The sequence below is a fragment of the Hipposideros armiger genome, unplaced genomic scaffold (genome assembly GCF_001890085.2).
Source record: "Hipposideros armiger isolate ML-2016 unplaced genomic scaffold, ASM189008v1 scaffold_120, whole genome shotgun sequence".
NCBI classification, from domain to species: domain Eukaryota; kingdom Metazoa; phylum Chordata; class Mammalia; order Chiroptera; family Hipposideridae; genus Hipposideros; species Hipposideros armiger.
In genome coordinates, this window is record NW_017731470.1 from 733,102 (window position 1) to 742,527 (window position 9,426).

Here is a 9,426-nt window from a genome sequence, read left to right on the forward strand (position 1 = left end):
GACCATACCAACACAGAATGACCTCCCCGTTTATCATTTATCATTTTATCTCCCCAATTATCATTTGCCTTAGCATTGTTAGTGATTATTAGTTATTTATTATTGTTGACATAGGTGTGTGTGTTCTGCCCAACTTAAGATGTAATATAATGTTGTGTTAATTTGCCTGAGTTTGTGGTTTGATTTTACTACTTAATAGGTGTCTGACCTTGGGCAAGTTTCCAAACTTTTTGTGCCTCAGCTTCTTTGTTGGTAAAATGATAATAAAAATAGCACCTATTCTATAAAGTTTCTGAAGATTAAAAGAGTTTGTGCATGTAAAGCACTGTGAATGGTGCCTGGCATGTAGAAGGCACTCAGTAAGTGTTGGCAAAAACCATCTTCTTCTCCCTCGGCCCCCACATCTCCCTCTGACACCTGATCTGTAAGCTCCTTGATAACAGGAATAACTATCATTTTTAATAGCATCCATAGGGCAGCACAGAAGGTACTAAATAAATACTTCTTAAATGAAAGAATATACTTTTGATTGATAAATTGAAAATCATATCAGAATAATATGTTAACATTTAAATAAAAACAATAAAGTTCCAATTGTAACAATAAATGTCCCAATAATTTGAATGCAGGTGTTGTTTTTCAAGTATGCCAGTTTCTATCTTGTAGATTTATATTGTTTCTAGGAACATGATGTAGGAAGACAATAGGTTTTCTCCTCCCGGATTATAAGCCTACTCTTCTGAGTGGTGAGAACAAAGATAATTCCCCTGAAGGGGGAATTTTACTCACTGGGATACTTAAGGTCCAAAGACCTCTAGGTTTTTTCCAGTCCAACTGGAAAAGAAGCCTACAGAAGGATCATTAAATGCCTTCCTTTGCAGGGCAAACAAAAATCCCTGTTTTAATACACAATCCAAGAAAAAACAGAGACAAAGGCCAATCCTTGTCTTTTAAAAGGAATACGAGACTAGCAGATGAGTCTCCTATTGTATCCTGTTTACAGGTGCTTGAGATTACATGTCAAAATCTCCTGCTCTTCTTCCCAGGAAGAAATTACTTGTGCATTTTGTGTAAGCAAACGAGGTCTAATGGACCAAAATGTAGGGTCAGTTTGGGAGGTATTTATTGCTTCCTACTTCCCACTGTGATATTTTGTTTGGTCCTTTCTAACAGGAGAGTCAGACTTTACATGTCACTGGACTTTCACACGTTCAAAGGACTTTCATCCGTATTTGAAGAAACATAACTAGCAAATGAAAACAGAATATCAATAGCGTCATGTAGCAAAAAAATTAGAAGTATATTCTATAATTGCAGACAAATTTTCAAGTGTTAACCTGACTGACTTGTTCAGTCAATCACTGCACAAACAGTGAAGTCTGGGGGCAGCGGTGCAACCCTCTGAGCAGGATGAGATGAGAAGAACCTCTGACACAGCAGGCAGATCGCCAAACAAGGTTCTTGTGCCAGGGTCACCTTCTGAGAGTTTGGGTATGTACCAGAGTCATGGAAAAGTGCGTGGGATTGAGTAGGAGGGGATGGGATGAGTTGAATATCTAAGATGTCTACTGCATGTTAAAAAAGTTTTATTTGGGCTAGAAAACAATCCATGGAACACGCAATTACTGAAAGTGATTGTCTCTTCTTTGTCATGTTCAGAGCCAAGTGTTTTAGAGACACAAATTTTTTTTATACATGGCTGGTAAAGGCTCTGACCAGATATCAAATATGTCATTAAATCGTCCATATATGTAAATAGAATCACTTATAAGAAGTGATTGCTGAAGCTTAATTTCATTTCAGAAACAGTAATAATACATCCTATTTTGCAAATATGTAGTGAGGATTAGAGCTAATGTAAGTGGAGTGCTCTGCAGTGTTTTGCATATTATTGACACTGAGTAAGTAGTTGCCTTTATTGACTGAAAGCAGTGGTGGTGCTATCTAAGCTCCATTTGCTGCAAGAGATTATTCAATTCTTCCAACTCAAATGAGACTGTCAGTGGAGATAGGCGCAAGGGAGAGAAATGGCGGGGAGAGTAACTTTCGTTAACAAGCAGGGAAAATAAGCATTTAGGGAAGAATAACCAAGATGAAACAAAATTACTACTCCCCTTGTGTATGAGTTTCCTAGGGCTGCTGTAACAAATTACCACAAACTGGGTGGCTTACAACAACAGATATTTATTGTCTCACAGTTCTGGAAGCCAGAATTCTGAAGCCAAGGTGTTGGCAGAGCCATGCTCCCTCTGAAGGCCCTAAGGAAGACTCCTGTGCCCCTTCTAGCTTCCGGTGGTTGCCACTCTCTACCTACGTAGTCACATAGCATTCTTCATTGTGTGTCTGTGTTTCTGTTTTCTCTTCTTATAAAGAAACCATTAGTCATGGGTTTAGGGTCCATCCTAATCCAGTGTGACCTCATCTTAACTAATTACATCTACAGAGACCTTATTTCCAAATAAGGTCACATTCTGAAGTTCTGGGTGGGTATGAATATTGGGGAGGGACCACTATTCAGCCCTGGACACCTTGACACTCCTCACCTATCCACCCCATGCTTTCCCTCCCAGTGTCCCCAGCACATACACATCTTCCAGATTTCCCCTGAATGAGGCTATTGGGACAGATTGCTTCATGTCTGAGATATAGTTGTTTCTGCATATTTGGAGGTAAACTCTGGAGAAGGAGGATCGAAAGTACATCTTTGTTTCTTTCCTCTATAGTCTTACTAATTCAGATCTGTCTCAAAAAAAAAAAAGTCTTCAAAATCCCACTGGCATCAACCATCTGGAGATGCTGATGTGAATCTTGTTCTACATTTCAACTTCTTCACTATCTCATTGTCATGAATGCTTCAGATAAAACAATCCACTCATTCATTTCTTATTTTAGAAGCAAAGCAATTTGATGTGAGGACAGGTCCAGGAGGTTTGGCCATGGGAGTGTGTAGCGTGGAGGACAGTAGTGTCAAAAACAAAGTTGTTATAGATAAGGAGCAAAAGGGACCTGATAGTAAAGGAGTTATCTACTTCCTTGCTGAAGTCACATCACACAGGATGATGGCAGGACTTGGGGTGAGAAGCCTGGAGCTCCCAGTAACTGAAGTAGAGGACATGCAATGTCAAATAATGACAGGGACAAGGAGGTGCTGGTGCTCATGACAAGAACCCCAAGAAGAAGAGTGGTCAGGTTTTTAATCCCTCAATGAGGGTAGAGGACAAATGGTCTAGAAGTGACAGGAAGACCTGAAGTGATACTGACCCCATCTCTCAACATTGACATGAAAGACAGTTGGTAACAAGTGACCTTCACTTGGGAGTCTTCCAGAAAGCAGGGTCCTCAAGGGACAATTTTTGATTGAAGCATGGAAGATAAAGAAAGGAATGTCTGATACAGAGAGAAAGGATGTAAGAGTGTGTTTATTCTGGTCTGGAAGCTCCAGAGAATGTGCTAGACGGTAAGGAAGGAGGATTGTGGCAAGAGAAGGTTGGATCAGAATAACATGAGGTATGAGGATATGGGGGAAGAGAAATGAATGGAGGAAGCATTATTTTTAGGTGGCAAGCCAGGTGGGGGAAGGTGGATTAAGCTAGCCATTAGCTTGCCCATGGAATTAGTCCCAGTATCCCCTCGGTGGCTGGAAGGGGTTATGGAATCCTCCTAGATCCATTTTCAAGTCTTAGGGGAAAGGGGGAATTCTGAGCTGTTGAAAGAAGTTACCTATGGTCTGGATTGACTGTGATGGTCCCAGGGAGATTCTACTCATGAGCTACTTGCACACAGATACCCAGACAGTGGTTAGGGCACCGAACATGGAGAGCCTGGGCTGGGAGGGACTGGTGGGAGCAGACTCTTTAAGGGAGCAGTAATGACCAGGAGATCTTGTCATACAACCAGCCCTGCTTTTCCCTTTGGGACTCCAAGCCCAACTATAGTGTTACAGATTCTGAGTGCAGTCTGGAAGCAGTAATAAGTCTGTAGCTAATATTTTTGAAATCTCCTTTCTACTCTGTCCCCAGAGATCAACGGAGAGGCCAGGCAGCTTGCTGTGACAGAGAGGATCATCAGGCTTGCCAGTTTTCTGGATGAAATGGAGAGGTATAATAAATTTGAAAAATGGAAAAAAAATCTACCCCTGACCAACCAAATGGGCCACTCTTTAATAATCGAGAACATCACGCAGCAGCAAAGATCAAAAGCGGGTACTAAAAGATAAATGATTTTTGATAAGTACTTCCAATTACACATTGGAAATGAATGTAATCCCTTTGTAAGGTGTAAATCAAGCAACATCCAGATTTTAATCTAAACTCAGGGTCCTGTGCCCGGTTACACACAGTTCATGGAGAAAAAGAGGCCAAGAAAACAACTAGAAAAAGAGGCTCCTCTCAAAGCCCTCTTACATTTGATCAGAGTTGTCTCTCAAAAAACAACAGAACCAGAAGAAAAAGAGATCACTTAGACAACATCCCGGCTGTACAGCGATTTCTTATTAAAACTTAGTTCAAGAAAGAAAAATCATTCTTAGAATTTGAGAACTTGCTAGAAAATATCTCTTTTTTCCCTGAAAGTGACCTTGTTATCCAGAAGCCTCTAAGCCTTCCTGGAATTTTTATGCAGAACTCCAGAGAGTTCAGTAAAGATTTTCAAATACAGCTACATCTTCTCTAACATTATATGCAGTGGCCTTCTTCCTTCTAGAATCACAGTATATCTAATCCAATATTCTCTTGAAATAAAAAGGGTTATATAGTGATTCTACTATCAAAAAACAATTACCAATTTCAACCAGGGCGTAATTTCCAAATTGAGACCCAAGTTGGCAATCAATATACTGAAACACACAATGTATAGAGGTTATACTAGTACATTGGATTAGTCCAAGAAAGGTTTGGGAGAAAAATACAAGATGGCTTGGTTTGGATGGTTACTAAAACTTCTCAATGACTTTTACCAAAAGAATTCAACATTTGAGATGTTGCTCTGCGCCTGCCCCACCCCATTTCTAATACAATGAACCAGCAGCTGTCTACCAAACCAGTGATTTCCGGTGGGACTCAATGGAAAGGCAGCATAGAAGAGTGGTTACAGGCAGATTGCCTGGAGTTCTGGCTCAGCCACTTACTAACTGTTTATCCCTTGGCTGGTTTCTTAATCTCTTTGTGCCTCTGTTACATTAATGGAGAATTAATGGTGCCTCTCATGGGGTTGTTATGAGGATCAAACAAATAAGAACAGTGCCAGTAACATACTGACAGCTAGATAAGTTTTTAAATCCTTAAATGGTCATATGAACAGAAAACATGAAAACATACTCTCCTGATCTTCTCACCTTGCTTAGAGCTCAAGGAAGCAGGGTCATTGTACATAATAGTTTCAGTATGCATTTCACTATGGGCCCATGTGTGCTCAGAAACGTTTTTGCTTCCATGGTAGGTGTTGCAAGGTTTCTGACATAACTTTGGAGTTGATGCTCCCAAGACACAGTCTTCTCTGGGGCTATCTGAATCATCTCTTCAAGCCAAGAATATATCACAATGCCCAACAGATAATATGTCCTCCAAAAATGATTGTTCAACTAAATGTAACCTCAGCAAAATAGTTATAGAGGCCTTAAGTTAAAGTTAACCTAACGGAGACAGAGATTGAAGAATGGGATTGTCCAGGAATGGCAAACTAAGTTATGGACAGAGGGACCTATAAGCCAACACGCAGGAGTAGAAGTGTAACTCCAGCACTTTTTTCAAGTAACTCCTACTCGATTAGTCTCCCTCCATCACAATTTGTCCACAGTGGTAAAGCATGCCAATAACTAAGCTGCTTAGAACAGAGCCAAAAGAGTTACTAGAAATAAATAAGGCAAACTTTTCAGTCTCTTGGTGAGATGGGAGCAAAAGCGCAACATTTGGACGAGTCCCAAACAAGACATAGAAAGCAACTGGAAAAGAAAATGGAGCCCTCTCTATCTTAATGATGACTGCTTCCCATGGCTCACTTACTCTCTGAAAAGTTCCAAGTCAAATTCCTTCATCTCTTCTCCAATTCTCACTTCATGCTCTTCTCTGATTTTTCTTCCATTTCCTAAGATGTTTAAACGCTTATTATATTTTATCTCAAGAACTCTGACATCTCAATATGGCAATTATTTATTTTCCAATCATGTAAAACCACATGCGAGGAAGAAATAATTATCAGAGGCTTGCACAATTTATGGAAGGGAGAATAAGAAGGAAATATTTCCTAAACCAGACCCAGTGGGATTCAAAGCCCAGGTCGTCTACAGTCTTAGGTCAAAAAATTAAATATGTTCACTTAGGGAATCATAATATCTTATCAAAACATAACCAGAAATAATTTTGGCATAGAATCAGCACAAAATTTATCTTTCCCTCACCCAGAAAACATTTTAAGATAGTTGGCTCAAACTAATCAAGGTTGAAAAACAAACTAAATACAATAGAATCTCATTATATAAAAACCTCCCCCAAAGATGGTATCTTTCTGTGTGCACTTCTCATGAACTCCTCACTGTTATCTGACTTCCATCTTAAAAGTGCCCCTGAAACTTCTCACCTTCGCATATTCAAATGACATTTCTATGCTTATCTGACATGGTCTCTGCAACCTTTCATTTTGGGTCACTATTTCTTTCTTTGAACACTCTTATTCACATCATATTCTCCTGATTTTTCTCCCTACATCTTCTAGCCATTCCTTTGTAGCCATTCCCAGTTTGTCTGGAATTGTCCCAGTTTCAGCACTAAAAAGTGCCACATCCCAAGAAACCACTCACTCTAGAGTAAACTGGGATGGTTGGTCACCAATCTTAAGTCTCCTTTAAAGGTTTTGTGCCTTCCACTCACTACTAAATATCAGTGTCCCAATGGCTCCATGCCTGGCCCTCTGATCCTTTCACCCTACAAAGTCTCCTTGGTGACCTAATCTAGCTCAAGGCTTTAAAAATCATTGATACATTTGTATGATGGTTATCAAATCCATACCTTCTCCAAACCCAAACTGCTGATGTAGCTTAATGTATCAAAACAGAACACATCTGCGCAAAATCATCTTCTTATTTTCTATCTTGGTAAATAATCAACTATGTCCATCCAGCTGGTCTGCCAAACCAACACAAATATGAAAGTCTTTCCTAATTCCTCCTTCTCTCTCACCCCTATTGATTCTACCTTTCAGATACACATCCCCACTCCCCAGCCCATCTCCATTTCTCATATACACCTTTTGTTCAGTCTTCATAATTTCCCACCTGGAATGTCACAATTCACTCTGCTAATCTAGTAGTCTTTCTAAAATGCTAATAAAATGAACATTTTTGTAATCGTTTAATGGTTTCCCCTGTAACTTTTCACGGTAAAATTCAGCTCCTTAGTTTAGAACACTAAGGTCCTCATAATCTGAACCCTGCCAATCTCTATAGCCTTCTCTCATCCACTGTTCCACCCTCCCTCTCGCCACCCTTAACCCCAGTCTGGGTCCAATCCTTCCAGACACCTAGAGGTCTCTGAACCCCATGTGCTATTTCCCACCTATGAGCCTTTCTCCCTGCAGTTCCCTCCATTAGAAATGCTCATCCCCAACTCACCATTTCTGGACTTTCCAATTCAGATAATGATAACTTCTATAGGATTTGGCTGTCCTCCATTGGACAACCATAGCACCCTCTATCATAGCATGTATCATTCAGTGTTATCATCGCCTGTGTTCATGTTTTCTGAATGGACTTTGAGAAACTTGAGGATATAATTCATGTGTTATTTGCTGTTGTAAACCCAACACCTAAAACAACAGTGCTCACTAAAATCTCTTGAATCAAAAAGTGAATGAATGGGCAAATAATTTAATACCTGGAATTCAGATGGGATGGCTGTAAATGATTTCACAAGCTTTATTCTTTAAAGTGGATGGTTCCACATTTCCCCACATTTTAGAAACTGGAGAAGTTTCCAGAGTGATGAGAATAAAAGCAAGGTTCTCACTGATTAGAAAAGGTATGTGAAAGTACTTAGTTTAAAATATCTATAAATTTATAAATGTGTTATGAGAAGGATTTTTACAAAAACCTGTTCAATAAATAAGCAATAAAAGCAATCATTGAAGGGCTGTCTTTGACCCCATGTCAGCTGAGGAAGTGAGCAAACACCAAGAAATGTTCCACAGACAAAGAAGAGTAAAGCATAATCCTTGCCTTCTGGGAGCACGCCATCTGATTGGAAGACAGGACATACAAACACAAGGCACGCAAGATGGCATTCAATAAGGAAGCCTCGGAAAGGAGACCTCTTGCCTTGGTCTGAGTCAGAAAAGACTTCACAGAAAATGAGGACATTGGAATTGACTTTGAGGCAGAATCTAAATGAGACTGACAGTGAGAAAGAAGAAATATAAACCAAAGTGTGGAAAATGACCTTACCACAAGTGAGGGCCAAATCTGCCATCACAGTCACCTGGTCATGAGGCCATCAGCCAGATGAAGCTAAAAATAAGAACGAGCAGGACTCCAGGGCCAGCCAAAAAGCCCCAGGAGGGCCAACTGTGCTGAGCCTCGAACGTCTACCAATGGTCAAAGGGCAAAGGTCCCATTAGAGTAGTCAGGTGATGAGGGAAATGGTGTTGATTAAGTAACTGGCCCCCAAACCTACTGAAAGATAAAACAGACAGAAATCAAGACATTTTTGTTATCGTAGTAACGTAAGAACTGACAGAGAGAAATTGGAATGCTGGACTTCTAGGAGCCCTCCTTGACCAGGAAGTCTCAGATGCAGGCTGTGATACAGCCAGGCTACGAATCTGAGAATTCAGAACAGAGGCCAGCACGCCGGAGGATAAGGTAGCAGAGTGAGGAAATATCCAAGCAGAGGACATCCAAATCCTTCATGAGAGAAGTCTGTGTTTAATGAACACACTCTTGTAAAAGAGATCATTCATTATTATATAATCAAGGAACCTAGACCCAGTTAGCAATAATGAGATTATAGAAACGACAGAAGCTGATGGGTAGTAACACAGCGCTTCGATATTGTACCAGTACGGATCTACGTAGGGCTTAGCTCTGTGGATAGAACAAATGGCTTCCTCGCTGCTACGGTGGGGGACTAGCAGACAGCTAGTCACTGAGGCAGGACTAGCCCCCAGGGCATCTGGCAAATCAGAAAGGCCTGATTGGTGAAAAGGCAAAGTCACAGAGACAGAGATGAGACTAGAAAGCTTAGGCAGGTGCCCTAAGTTGCATCATGCAGAAAGTGTATTCCAAAGTTCAAATGAGTTAGTTCATATTTCTTTATACGTTTGCTGTCACATACATTATTTCACTGGAGTCTCAAAATGACCCTGTCATGGGGATGGGGTAAGAACTGTTGTCCCTGTTTTATGACCAAGGACACAGGGACTTGACATTAATAAATTACT